The following is a 15,575-nucleotide window of genomic DNA, read 5'->3' on the forward strand; positions in this document are numbered from 1 at the left end:
TCACTAATTAGGGAAGTACAAATCAAAAGTACAATGAGATATTGCCTCACACTGATCAAAATGGCTAGTTTCCAAAAGACAAGAAGTAACAAACATTGGTAAGGATGTAGAGAAAAAGGTACACTCATGCTCTGTTGGCAGGAAGGTAAATTGGTGCAACCACTGTGGAAAACAATATGGGGGTTCCTCAAAAAATGAAAATTATAAATACTATATAACCCAGTAATTCCACTGCTGAGCATTTACCCAAAGACAATGAAAACATTAATTCAAGAAGATATATGCACTCTGCACCCCTGTATTTATTACAGTATTATTGTAATAGTCAAGATATGGAAGCAACCCAAGTGTTCTTCAAGAGATGAATGGATAAAGATGTGCTACACACACATATGTACACTCATGTGCGCACACACACACAGAGGAATATCACACAGCCATGAAAAAACAAATACTGCCGTTTCTGACAATATGGATGGACCTAAAGAGTGTTATGCTAAGTAAAATAAGACAGACAAAGACAAATACCACATGGTTCCACTTGTAGGTGGAATCTAAAGAACAAAACAAATGAACAAACAAATGCCTAAATACAGAGAATAAACTGATGGATGCCAGAGCACAGGAGAATGAAAGAATGGGAGAAACTGAAGAAGGAGATTAAGAAGTACAAACTTTCAGTTCTAAGATAAATAAGCCATGGAGATGAAAAGTACAGCATGAAAAAATAAGAAGAAAAGTACAGCATGAGAATATAGTCAATACTATATTGTATGGTGACAAGTAGTAACTACACTTGTCTTCATGAGCATTGAATAATGTGTAGAATTGTTAAATCAATATGCTGTACACCTGAAATTAATATAACATTATTTGTCAATTATTCTTCTAATAAATTTTTAAAATACAAAAAAAAGAGAAAGATTTGAGAGTTCCCAATAATTTTGATAACTACTGTCTATGGTGATCTTGAGCCCATTCCCCTCTACTTTGCATTCTCTTACATAAATCATTCGTATTTATTTTAGTTTCTTTTATATAATCCTTACTTATCCTCCCAGATTATTAGCTCTTCAGGTTTTAGGGACTATCCTTCTTTTTCCCCAGGGTTAACATGATTTATTTCATTATTACTGTCAGTCTTATAAGTTGCTGAAGTTGGACAAAGCCTGGATGTAACTTAAATCCCAAGCACTTTTATTGAGTGACAACCCGAGTAGCAAGGCACTGCTACTGAGTAGAGGGCAGGGTAGGACACCCCTAAGGACTCTCCTTTCATTTTTCTTTCTTTTTTTTTTTTTTTTTTTTGGTTTCCCCAAGAATATCCTGATTGTTAGTAGTTAAGCAATTTCTAATTAGTACTTATTGATTTTTCATAGATTGGTTGATTTCCTAAATCTCTTTTCTAATCAGTTAAAAAATAAGCTTTTGGTTATAACTTAACTGTTTTGAAGATAACTTTCATAGGGATTCACTTATTAACAAATATTTACTAAGCATGCATTGCATAGAAAGCCCCTGGAAAATATAAAGATAGATGAGACATAGTTCTTTCCTCCTAGGTATTTATAATTTAGTAGGAAAGATAAGATGGAATATCTCATCATAAGACATATTTTATTCTTGATTCAAAGAATGCATCCAGGTAATTGTGCAACTATGTTTTCTAAGCTATTTTTCCCCAGATTCCCATTTATTTTAGATTTGATTATCATTTTGTTTATCTTCCTTCTTTATTTTACCTCTAAAAATATGGAGGCTTCAAACAAATGTTTCAGATTGAGCCTTCATTAAAATTTCTGGTGGCTGAACGCTGAGAAAGAAGTGCTTGCCATAAATTGTTCAGGAATGACATTTTCCATTATGGCCTCACTTAATATCTGGAAGGAGCCCTGATATTTGGACAATATGTTAAAAGAGTGCCTAGAAAGTGGGTCTTTTTTATAATTTGTCTGCCATATCCTTTCTGCACAGCTCCTACTAAGAGCCTGTGCAATTTGCCATATGGATTTATCTACAGAATGTGAATTCAGAGATCAAAAAGTTACCATTACAGTAACATTCAACTCATCTGATCATGACCATAAGTGAGTTAGTATTTTTCTCCTCTCATTTTTAGGAGAAAGAGCAAAGATAAAGAAATTTGATCACATACTAGAATGAACAAAACAAGCTCATGTTAAGTATAAATCCTGTCTAATCTCTTCTACCATCCAAATTAAGATTCATTGTTATTATGATCATGAAACCCTGTAAAAAATTCAATAGTCATTTCCATTTACAATATCATTGAGGTAATTGCTTATACACAGGAAAAAGTCGGTAAGACTTGAAAATGAAAACAAAAACAAAACAAATATAAAATTCCCTGTTTATTAGAAAATTAAATCTGTCATAGCAAAAACACCATCCTTTGGCTATCATCCTGATTTTTAAAAAGTGTCATTTTATTATACATTATTCTGTGAATGTTGTGAGTAAGACAATAATTGTAATAACCTTTTCTATTTGGGGGTTAACAAAACAGGAAAACAAATGTGGCAAATTTTTTATTATTGGCCCTTTCAGATGAAGGAAAGAAGTATAAAGGCTGCAAAAAAAAAATTATTTGGCTCAGTATCTGTCTAAAAGTGTTTAATTTTTGCTATGTTATCCAAATTATTTACATTAATGTTCCTCCATGGCTTTAAGTTTATTTCTGCATCAATGTTACATTTATAATCATATCTTGGAAGGAGTGGTTAGCTTGAAAGGATTGGAAGTGAGATATGGAATCTGGTCCCCTTAGGTCATTTGTTTGTATCCAGCTGAAGTCAGCAGTGGCTAAAATTCATTACCATCTGGCAGTTTTTCCATGGCCTCTGTGATAGAACTTGTGGTCCTAGTCTAGTACATACTAGACAGATGTCCAGGTCATAAAAATCACAACGATACTTGGCATTGTGTCACCCCCTTGTTGACAGTACCATCACACAGGCCAGAGATCGAAGTGGAATAAAGAATGAGCTGTCTTCATCCCATCCAGTGGTCCATTGGCAAACAGATACTCAGTCCTTATGTATTCTGTTTGTGGGAATAAAGCTCTTGGCTATACTCAAAGGAAATGGAAATAATGCTAATAAATACTGCATCTCACAGCCCAACACAATCAGGTGTTCTGATTTACCTCCTTGCACAGAAATAAAATTAGATGAAATGGTTAAACTTTCAAATCGTTCTTTTTTTGCTGGCAGATAGTGGTTTATGTATTCATGTCGTTTTAAGGTTTCGAACTATTGGATGAAGGGTAGAAGGCCAGCCACATCTGTGATTGTAAACACAGTTTGTAAACTGGAGCTAGCCATGCAAATTGTACTTCTTTACAAGCTCTGCATATGCTATTCTGACCTCATCTCCTACTTCTCTCAGGCATCCCAAACATTTCCCCATGACAAATATATGCTCAGCCCTAAATTAAAAAACAAAAACAAATAAACAACAAAACTTTGTATCCTCAGCCTTTTCACTGAATATTTCTATGACCTTGTTGCTCTAAATGGATCTTCTGGTTCTAACAATGATGCTTCCTCTTTCATTTTCTAAAGCAGTGGCTAGTTTTCCTTCCACTGGCTATTTTTGAGATCATTATTCCTTGTGCCTTTGTGATTTCCATATCATCCATGGATGATCCACTTAAAGAGTTCTAATTATTGACTTACTCATCTTTGGTAATCCTGCTCTTCATTATCCCAGCCACCCACTCCCATGGTCTTACCTTGTCCTCATCAACACTGGTAGCTGCAGTTTCCAACCTTTTGGTTTTAAGCATTATACTCTCTGTTATCAACTATAATTCCATTTTGCATTCTATAATTCCTTAATTCTTTACTAAACCAGTACTTCTAATCCACTGACCCTATTAGCTTTTCACTGTCACTTCTCTTTTGTTGTCATATCCCTTGCAACTAAGTGCAGATTGCATGGTCCATCATTTTCATTTTTTTTTTTTTTTTGCATAAACCTCTTCTTCCTTTTCTTTCCCTCACCTTCTCTCCTCCTTCTCTCCCATCCCCCTTCAGTTGGGTTTTTACAACTGGTAAAAATCCAACTTTGTTAAACTCTAACTCCTCTCCTGCTATGGACTTACTTTCGAAGAGTGGAATGTGGCAATCACCATCAAACTAGAACTTCCAGCCTCAAATTGAATTTATGACCCTGAAAATGAGTCTTTGATAGTGATTGTCAATTCTATCAAGTTTTCTTGGTCGTTTTCCTGTTCGGTTCACTCTTTTATTGTCCAGGAGACTATATCACACCTAAAACTTTCAATATGACTTCCTCCTCCTTGCTCAGAGCTCAGAAGCCTCTTTCATATTCCATTGATAAAAACAGAAGGAAACCAGTGTACATTTACCAACTGTAACAAATGTACCAGTCTGATGGAGGATGTTCATAATGTGGAAGACCATGCAAATGTGAGAGCAGGGGGTATATCTCTGTACCTTCCTCTTGATTTTGCTGTGAATCTAAACTGCTAAGAAAATAGTCTTAAAAAATCATACAAGATGGAAAACAATAGCAACAAAAATAGATACAACCAGAAGAGAACTTGTATACCCTCTCCATCAATTTATCTACCTCTCTTTTGAACCATCCTCCTCTCCAATGTCTTTAGATTTTTTCCATTAGTGTTTTACATACCAGAGTATCATCCATCTTGAAAACAAAACAAAACAAAACAAAAAAAAAACAACCTTGACCATATATTCTCTCCAGGTCCTGTGGCATTTCTCTGCCACCCTTTATGGTAAAAATCCTTAGAGGTCAAGCAATACTTATTTAAAAAATCTCAAATTACTCTCCATTCTCATCTTCTCTCTTCAAATCAGTCCAACTATTTCACTCAAATAATTCTGTTTAGGTCAATTTATTGGAAGGTTAGATAGTCAATTTTCAGTCTTAATCTTATTCAACTTCTCACCACCATTTCAAAGAGTTGGCCATTCCTTCATCCTAAAACACTTTTCTTTACTGGCTTCCAGTGCTCTGCTTTTTCTTTATTTTCTGCTTAGCTGTCCGACTGCTCCCTCTTGATCTCCATACAATAAAATAGTATTCAGCAGTAACAAGAAAGAGAGTATTGATATTTACAGAAACATGGATGAACACTGAAAACAATATGCTGAATGAAAGAAGCCATTATCAGTTAATGGACATCTGAATTGTTTCTAATTCTTTTACTATAATGAACATGTGACCATGAATATTCACACAGGTTTTTGAGTGGATGTACATTTCTCTTGAAATATAATGACTAGATCATATGGGTGACTCTGTTTAAACTTTTGAGGAACTGCTGGTTTGTTTTCTAAAGTGGCTGTGACATTTTACATTTTCACCAGCAGTGTATGAGAGTTTGATCTCTCTACATTCTCACCAACACTTTTCATTATGTTTTTTCTTTTTTTTTTTTTAATTATAGTCACCCTTCTGAGTGTGAAGTGGCATATCATCGTGGTTTTGACTTTCATTTCCCTGAAGGCTAATGATGTTGTTCGTTATATATTCTGGATACAAGTATTTTATCAGATATATAATTTGATAATATGTTCTCTTATTCTGTGGATTATCTCTTTACTTGTGTGATGGTATCCTTTGAAGCTCAAAATTTTTAATTTTGAAGATGTCCAGTTTACCCATATCCATAAGATTTTTTCTGTTGTTGTACTTTTGGTCTCATATCAAAGAACTCATTGTCTAACCTAAGGTCATGAAGATTTATCCCAGTATTTTTTTTTATGAGTTCGATAGTTATAGCTCTTACATTTAGGTATTTAATCCATTCTGAGTTAATTTGTGTATATGGTGGTAGGTAGGGGATCCAACTTCATTCTCTTGCATGTGGATATCCAACTGTCCTAGCACCTTTTGTTGATAAGACTATTTCATTTAATTGTCTTGGCACCCTTGTCAAAAGTCTATTGTCAGTAAATGTGAAGATTTATATTTGGAGTCCCAATTCTATTCCATTGATGTACATTTATCCTTATGCCAGTACCACACTCTCTTGATTCCTGTAGCTTTCAAGTAAATATTAAAATCGGGAATCCTGAATCCTCTGACCCTTCTCTTTTTATTTCAAGATTGTTTTGACTACTTTGGTCCCTTAAATAGCAACATAAATTTTAAGATTAGCTTGTTATTTTTTGCAAAGAATTGAGACTGAAAAACCAGATGAATAACGGTTGAGAGGAGTGAAGAAAAAATTGAGACAAATAAGAGGATCTGCTCTTTTAATTCATGTTATTCCCACTACCTGTAGAGCAATGAGGACATCATTAATGTACACAAACAAAAGAAACACAAATTGTTTGTTACTTTCTACTGACACTTTTCAATAAGATCGGAACACCCCAATTGATATAAATTAATTGTTGTCTAAATCTCAAGATTTTCAATTTTCTCATATGAAATAATCTGTATATGCAAAACTATAAGTAGTGCAAGAAATAGATTAATTTAAAATGGGAATACATGAGGTGATGCAGATTAAGGAGTGCACTTGTCATGATGAGCACCGCTAGGTTGTGTATGGAATTACTGAATCACCATTTGTGAACCTGAAATTAATATAATACTGTAAAACATAAAAATAAAGTTATGCTTACAAAAAAATAAAATAAAATGGGAATACACGTAGCAGAAAGAAAGATTTCTTGTTACTTTAACAATATTCTAGGATGAGTAATAAAACACACATGGGAATCAGACCTGTCCACCACATTTAATGTCAACTACTTAAAACATCCTTATGTAACCTTGTATTTCCTTGTATTCAGTGATTTAATTTTAGAAGGCAAGTAACTTGTTCAACAAATTTTTAAAAATATCAAGCAGATGCATTTTTTTTTTATCTACAAGTTTTGACAGCTCTTGCTGCAGCTGGCCTATGATCTTTCACTTCAGTCTCTAATTTGTTATGCAATCTCCATCCTTAATTAAGATGCTTTGCAGACAGGAGATCTGTCTTTCATCTTGGATCTACAGTGCCTAACCCAGTGTCATGTGATAGCAGGTGATCAATAAATGCTTATTGAATAGGTGAATGAAACTTAAGTCATTCCTACAGTAAGATAAACAAAAGTGTAACTGGTTGAGCTCCAATAAGTTTATTTGAATGAATCAAGGTGAAATGAACAGCTAAACAGAATCTGGGTAGCCAACGAGGAGGATCATAGTTTCATTTCATTCTCAGCTTTCCTGCTATACATTTCAGAGTCAGAGGATGAAATGGTAAGGAATGAGTGGCAAGGGTGACATAGAACAGTTATACTGCATTTAGTCAAATGTTTTCTATTACAGATCTTAGCAGTTGTCACTCCTTTCACATTTCAATTTCCCAACTGTAATAAGGCTACAAATGTGCTATCTTCCCATTCAGATGAGGCTGAGTTTCTATTCATATAATCACAACCCAAGTTATCATGAATTAAGTCATGTGCCATTCAAGAATGTGATGTTCACATTTATGAAAGAATTAATATGTGCAGCTACATTGCCTTTAACAAATTATTATTAGGCAGGGTATGAAATGCATTGGTAAGAAATACTTAACAGATGATACTGTGACAATGTGCTATTAAGCATGTTACTGTAATGTCAATATTATTAAACCTATGTACCCAGCTAATCCATGAATATAAATTACTTTTGTATCAGCCACACTTTATTATTTATTAGATTCAGCGTAACCACTATAACTATTCCACGGAGGCAACCTAACGGCATGTTGCCATCAAAAATGGAGCCTAGAGAACCGTTGAATTCAGAACTTATCTAACAGTGAGTCCCTTAGGCACTGTTTCTTCAGACCATTTTGTTGAATCAGATGTGACTAAAAGATGTGATTGTTTTCCAGTGCAAATCAAGATAGCCACAATAACTACTGCCATTATGTGTGGAGGCCTAGTAGCTACCTGGCACGGTAGCCAAGCACTTGTCATGTATTGTTGCAAATTATCTCTCAATTTCTGTAATATTTTTCCACCCAATATAGGAGAAATAAGCTATGACTGCAAGAGACTGAAAAGTAAACCTGTCTAAAGTGTCAAAGCTTCAGTGCAAATACTTGAGTCCAAACTCAGTTGTCTTTGTTACCAATCCCCGATTTTTACATAGGACTGAATTATGTGGCGAGTCATTGTAATTTGGAATAATTAGACAAATTGGCAAATTTGGAATAACTCTTAGTTGAGTTCACCATCAGTTGATGACACTGTGTTTTTGTCTCAGCTTCTCTCTTTGCAAAACAGACATGGCACTTTATTATAAAAATAGTTGTGCACCATGAGTGTAAGATTATTTTAAAAGGTTTCCCACAAAATCACTGCCATTTCTAAAGCACAATGGAACATTTGGTTTTATTATGCCCACTAGAAAGAGTCTGGTAAAATGCACAAGATTATTTCCTAATTTTCAGCTCTTCCTACGCTCAGTCTAATGTTTGGTTTGTTTTGAAATTTCAGGATCATTCTTTATTTGGGTTGTCTTCCATCTCCTGATACTACATTTGTCTGCCATTCTTGCCCACTTTGAGGTATTTTAGTTAATTAAATAAACATGGATGTGTGTACACATAAAATGTTCCTCTTATTTCCAGCACTATCATAGACTGAGAGAAAGTGAAATCACTGTGGGATGTAGAGAGATATGCAGGTGGGGGAGAGAGTGCATTGGCTGCATTAAAGAGGTGGCACCAGAGTCTGCAGATCTGTGTATCTTTCATATTCTACTAAATATAACAATAGATATTGCAGCTCAAACTCTGACCTTTTGCTCAAAAATCTATCATCTTCTTTAAAACAAACACTGTCCCTAAGACTCATTAGCAGTCATACGTATCTCAAATACCACTACTGGCCTTTATGATACAAATTCATTTTTATTGCTATCGAGAAAAGATGCAAACTGCAAGCTTCTTGGAAAAGATGTTAAGTCAACAACTGCCCATTTCTTTCTTCCTCTTCCCATTTCTTTCTCATGGAAATCACTACGTTGTCTGCATGCACTATTCTGCTCTAAAATGAAACCTGAGGATAAACTATGACAGTATTCTGCAGATGCCTACTTATTTATTTAAAGGTATAAGTCGAGATCCCAGAGTGGCTCAGCGGTTTAGCGCCTGTCTTCGGACCAGGGCGTGATCCTGAATTTCCAGGATCGAGTCCCACATCGGGCTCCCTGCATGGAGCCTGCTTCTCCCTCTACCTGTGTCTCTGCCTCTCTCTCTCTCTCTGTGCCTCTCATGAATAAATAAATAAAATCTTTAAAAATAAATAAATAAATAAATAAATAAATAAATAAATAAATAAAATAAAGGTATAAGTCAAGTTCTGTGGGAGCATAGGGGACAGAACCGAGGTGTTGGTCTGTGAAGGTCAGTGAGGGCTCCATGGAGGAGGTGGCAATTGGAGCCAAAGTTTGAATTTGATTATGTGTGTTCCCTTTATCTATGGAACGGGCAGGCAGCCAACTACCTTAACTATGCTTCTGGAATGGAGCAAAGGACAACCTCCATTATGATGGCTTAATGGCACTTGCTGAAAAACCACTGTGTTTTATTTTCACAGTTTTCATCCATTCAGATCAGGTCCTCATTGTTAGGTTGCCTTATGTTTTTCAGACACATAAGAGAAAAAATAAATTTGTTGAATGTTAATATCCCTCTCACAGGGTTAAAAATTCAATCAGATTTTAATAGATCCCAAATTAACCCCAATTAGGGCATCATCATTGTCAAGATTTTAATATCCTTAATTGCTGAGCTGAATGTTTGTCACTTTCAGCAGTGAATAAATAGTGCTAAAATAAACTGAATGAAATAGTTAGGTATCGATTTATATTTACTTGAGATATGCATAATGTTAAGCATTTGAATTCTATTTTACATTATATAACCTCTATTACAAAGATAAAAAAACAGTCTGATAGACTTTCATTCAACATTTATTCAACATTAATGAGTTTAACAAATACATATTGCGTGGTGGACTCTGTACAGTTACTTCATGTACTGTGCAAGGTGCTGGAAAAGGAAACATTCATAAAACCCTGTCTCGCTGAAATCTGCTGGCTGTAAAACGATCTTCTATAGTTTCTACCTGTGTTTTTCCCTTTACTTAGATCTAGTGGTATTTTAAAGGATACATTAGAAATTAAACCAATATGATTTTAAAAAATAAATAAACTATGATTTCATATCTCCTAGGATAGTTGAAATTTTAAAAGTTGTCACATGCAAAGTCCCTCATGCTTTGTTTTGTACCAGAAGAACTCAACACTTTAAAAATTATTATTATTATTGCTGCTACTACTGCTATTACTACTGCTGCTGCTGCTATACCAGCTGCATATCCAATACTTGATGTTCTGTATCCTGGATGCAAAAGAATTAAAATCATCCCAGAGTATTGGCACACAAGAAAAGGCAAAAGTGGAGAGTTTAATAATAATGATAAAGTGCTATAAATTTTGCTACAAGTTTCAATGGAATCTTAGAATTCCTTGGGTAATTTGGTGAGAAATTCTCAAACAAAATACAATGTTCATCTTGAATATGGTTTTGACCAATAAGTTAGTAGAAACTGGTCCTTTTAATTAAAATGGTTTTAATAAATAGCTTGAGCATAGTCTTTCTTACTCAAGCCAATTTGTAAATTTGAGGCCTACTCTGATCACACATATGCTTCCTTGAGTTAAAGTGTTGGTCAATGTATAATTGAATCAACTGGATTAGGTATAGGAATCTTAGAATTCCTTGGGTAATTTGGTGACAAATTCTCAAACGAAATACAATGTTCATCTTGGATATGGTTTTGACCAATAAGTTAGTAGAAACTGGTCCTTTTAATTAAAATGGTTTTAATAAATAGCTTGAGCATAGTCTTTCTTACTCAAGCCAATTTGTAAATTTGAGGCCTACTCTGATCACACATATGCTTCCTTGAGTTAAAGTGTTGGCCAATGTATAATTGAATCAACTGGATTAGGTATAGGCCAGTTAAAAAGAAACTTTATTCTTTCATATCACTGCATTTCTTCCATGCTCTGTTATATCTTTTTCCTCACTCCTTGAGTACCTTGGATTGATCCCAAATCCCTCCTCATCATTTTCAAGTGTGAAGCAATTATTTCACTTTCTAGTTATAGTAAAACCTGTAGTTTAATCTAATAACTAAATGTTAAGTCTCTTATCCAATCCAAACTTTCATTCCTCCCACAGCTCAGAAATCTTATTCCCTCCATCTTGATCCTTCATGTTCCCTCTTCTACTCACTATGTAGTTTTAGAACTCCTTCAGGAAAGGAATGGGAAAAAAGAATAAGGGTAAAGGGTACAAAGGTATAGCTAGACTGGTAAATGTGGATTCAAATGTGGCACAGGATAATCTGTCTAAATGTTGATTTTTACTGACGTGTTCCTTACAGATTCTGGCTTCCCCAGTCACTTATATCTCCTCGCCAGTCCATAGATTCCCGAAGTTTACTTGTTTAAGATTTGCAGAGAGCTGCAAGGCAATTCAAGGCCATGTTCCTTCAAAAAAGTATACATTTGCTTCAAGAAACAAAACTTTACTCTACCATTGCTGAGAATGTTGTACTTTCTTTTTAACATTCTAACAAAAATTTAGCTAACCTTTTACAATTAGACTGCTTTTCAGACATGAGGAAGGTACTGATTTCTGAATCTCTCAAATTTGAGAAGACATAAGAGTAGGCCTTGATAAGGTTCTCTAGACATCTCCTCCCGCACCTACCTACCCCTGTGTGTTTTCAAGGGGAAGGATGACTAAATGCTGCCTGAAATATTTTAGGTTGTCTCTTAGAAAGTTCTGAAAGGATGATTTAACACATCTTAGTTATTGTGAAAGAGTACTAATAGCCTTTGTTTTCAGATGTTGAAAGATGACTTAACCAAGATGGAGATGATAAGAATTGCTCCTTTTAACATCACAATTTACAGAGTAATTTGTATTATTTTCCCCTTTGTTTAAAATGTTCTCTTGAGGAGAAGGATTATGTCTTATGTAACATTATAGCTATTATAGAAAAGAACATGGTGCTTAGCATATATTATGTTTTCAGTAAATATTTATGACTGACTATGTGGTTACGGGTAGTGTTACCACTTCCCTATCCTACCAAAACACAGCCAGTGGACATTTTATTGTTAGAGTCAGTCTGGTTCCCGCAGGAAAGAGGTGGCATATTTAAGGTTTTAACTAAAGAGACGTAAATGAAGGAGCTAATTATAGTAGTGAGGCAGGGTTAAGGGAGCTAGAAAAGTAAAACCCTTTGGGATCAGCAACATTAGGGAGCCTTTGCCACCCTTAAGCTTGAGGGAGTAGGAGGAGGGGATGGTGTTCCTGAAGCATGAAGGAAGGTGGAGTTGTGGGAGAAAGGTGGTCTGATGAGATCCAAGGTCATAGTGGAAAGTAGTCAAGGTCAGACCAGCGGCAAGATAAGAAAAGAGCATAGGTATGGGCCGAGGGTGAGAAATCCCCAAGCTTCACCTCCTCCTATCCTTCAGCTCTTGTCGATGCCTACCATGAGCTGAATCCAAGTAGAAGCCACATGACAAGAGGATCAGAATGATGCTGTTCTGAACATCCACCCTATGGGAAAGAGAACAGGGCAGAAATATACAGATAATGGACTGGAAAAGGATGCAGGTGGCAGAGAACAAAATCATATTATAGTTGGAAAAATCAAACTAATATATATGAATAAAGCTCCATAATGAATCTGAGGTATATCACAAAATAAGTATTTTAGTAATATATTATACTATATTATATTACACATGGTTAAGCACTTGCTTTGTGTTGTACTGCATTTTGGGGGAAATCACCTGCTATCTAAACCTACCTGGATTTCTCTGCTTATTTAGGTGCTGCCTGACCCCCCAAAAAATGTTTAGGACAACTCACATTGATACCCATATATAACATAATGAGATGAACTCAGATAATAGCAAAAGAAAATAAGGGTATAAATATTGGAAGAACTAAAGTTAATTCACAAAATATAGGCCATATTATTGGCCATAAATTTGGTTCAAAGATTTCTTGCAGTCAGTTCCAAAAATGTTTCTCTCATATAATATTTATTATATGAGATGGTTTTAGGTGCCAGGGATACTGCAGTGAGCACGAAAACAAGGTCAAATGGAATTTATATTTTATTGGAAGGTACAAAAAGAAAAAAGAAAACAAACATTTAAGATAATTTTAGATTGAGATAAATGCTACGTAGGAAATAAAATAGGGTAATGGAATAGAGTGCCCTGGGGCGACTTTAGATATTGAAATGAGAGAAAAAAAAACCTCTTTGAGGAATAGCATTTATACTAAAATTTCAATGATAAAATAGTCATGGTCAGAGGAGGTGGGAGCAGAGAATGGACTGGATCTGACCCAGCTGCATTTAACTAGCAAGTGTCATATTATTCCTCAAGGGAAATATCTTCAAGGCTACAAACAATTAGTACATACAGAATATTTTGAGTTGAAAACTTTCTGTTTGCACATAGCTAGAATAGCCTGTTTTATTCATCATTGTATATGCTGCTGCTTTTTCATAAGATCCTACATGCTTTAATCTTTGTTTTTCAATTTTGATTAGCTTGATAAAACTTTATTTAACAAGTCTGAATACATGTAGTGTATCACTATATTAGTCTGCTAGGGCTGCCATAACCAAATGCCACAGACTGGGGGGCTTAGACATCAGAAACTCATTAACTCACAGTTCTGGAGACTGGAATTCTTAGATCAAGGTGCCAGCAGGGTTAGTTGGTTTGGGGTGAGAACTCTCTTCTGGCTTACAGATAGCTGCTTTCTTGTGCTCTCATGTGGCCTTTTCACTGTGTGTGTGGAGGTGGGGTGAGAGAGGGAAAGATAGAAAGAGAGTTCTGGTGTCCTCTTTTTCTAAGGACACTAATCTTGTTAGGACCCCCATCCTGATGACCTCTTTTAACCATAAGTTCTTTACAAGTCCATCTCCAAATAGTTATATATGGTGTTAAAACTTTGACATATGAACTTGAGGGGATTGCAATTCAGTCCATACCCTTCATAAAGAACTTATATGTAAGAATTAAAAAATATGTATCAGGTGCTTGATTGTGTGCCACAGAGAAAATATTCTAAAGGCAAATTTAAAAAAGCTTAAGTTATTAAAGAGAATTTTACAGAAAAAAATGCATATATGACCTGAAATGTCTTGAATGTTCTGTTCCAGACATTTTGAATCTGAAGATTTAAATCTATTGATTGGATGAAAATATAAAAATTATTTTCCTTCATTTGGCTTCCATTTTTTATTATGCTGGAATAAATGTATTGTAAAATTGCAAAGAAAACATACATATATAATTCATCTTCATAAAATGTTTAAATCACTAATAAATGAATGCAAATTAAAAGAGAAAGGAATGCTTTACTATTCTGGCTTTACTATCAAAATATAGCCAAAATCCAATCTCTGGTCACTGCCTACAGTACATCTGACCTGGCTCATAGTCCCATCATCTCTTGCTTAGATCATTGCAATAAGGCATCAAGCTCCTCTGGCCTCACCCACCTGCAGTCAGAGTGGTTCTGTTACAACATAAATCAGACCAAACCACACCATTCTTTTATCCAAATTCCCTAATGATGTCCCATTTCACTCAGAGAAAAAGCTAGTCTCCTTACCAGGACTCCCAACCCTCTATACTACCCAGCCCTCATTATTTGCATGGCCTCATATTGAATAAAAGTGTCCTAGCCCCATGAGGTGTCACACCCAAGCTGACACCTTAGCTGCTCCTTTCTTAGGCTAGCAGTTTCTGGTGGTGTGGTTTATGGCAGGACCAGTGGCTTCTATGGTTGTGTGACCATTGTCATACTTCCTTCAATGTAAAATGGTTCTCTTGGTCAAGACATGTTATAAAGGATCTTATGATGAGAAATCAAGTGTTCTGCGAGTCTTTGGATAGTGGTACTGGTGATAATGGTGTTAATGGTGAACAGGAAAAGCAAATGCACAAACAGAACTCATACCAATCTCAGTGAGGAGATGTCACTGCCTCTTCCAGGGTAGAAGCTCTAATATAATCAAGTTGCCCACAGTAGCTGCTTGGTAACTCAGGGGAAGTCATTCTGACAGGTCAGCCATTCAAAAGCAAGAATAGTTAGATCAGCTTCAGTGAGTGAAAGCTCATACTGTAGGACCCATGCATGTCTTCCATCATTATCACTACAGCTATTTGATTTACAGGATCACGGTAGAAGCACTGGGGCAGCCAAGGACAGCCTCTGGGTGATTCATCTTACCTACATTATTATTAAATGGCTTTTTTTAAAAAAGATTTTTATTATTTATTCATAAGAAACACACAGAGAGGCAGAGACATAAGCAGAGGGAGAAGAAGGCTCCATGCAGGGAGCCTGATGTGGGACTCAATCCCAGGACCGAGGATCATGACCTGAGGCAGACGCTCAACCACTGAGCCACCCAAATGCCCTGTTAAATGGCTTCTATACAAGTATGCTC

The sequence above is a fragment of the Vulpes vulpes genome, chromosome 8 (genome assembly GCF_048418805.1).
Source record: "Vulpes vulpes isolate BD-2025 chromosome 8, VulVul3, whole genome shotgun sequence".
NCBI lineage: Eukaryota > Metazoa > Chordata > Mammalia > Carnivora > Canidae > Vulpes > Vulpes vulpes.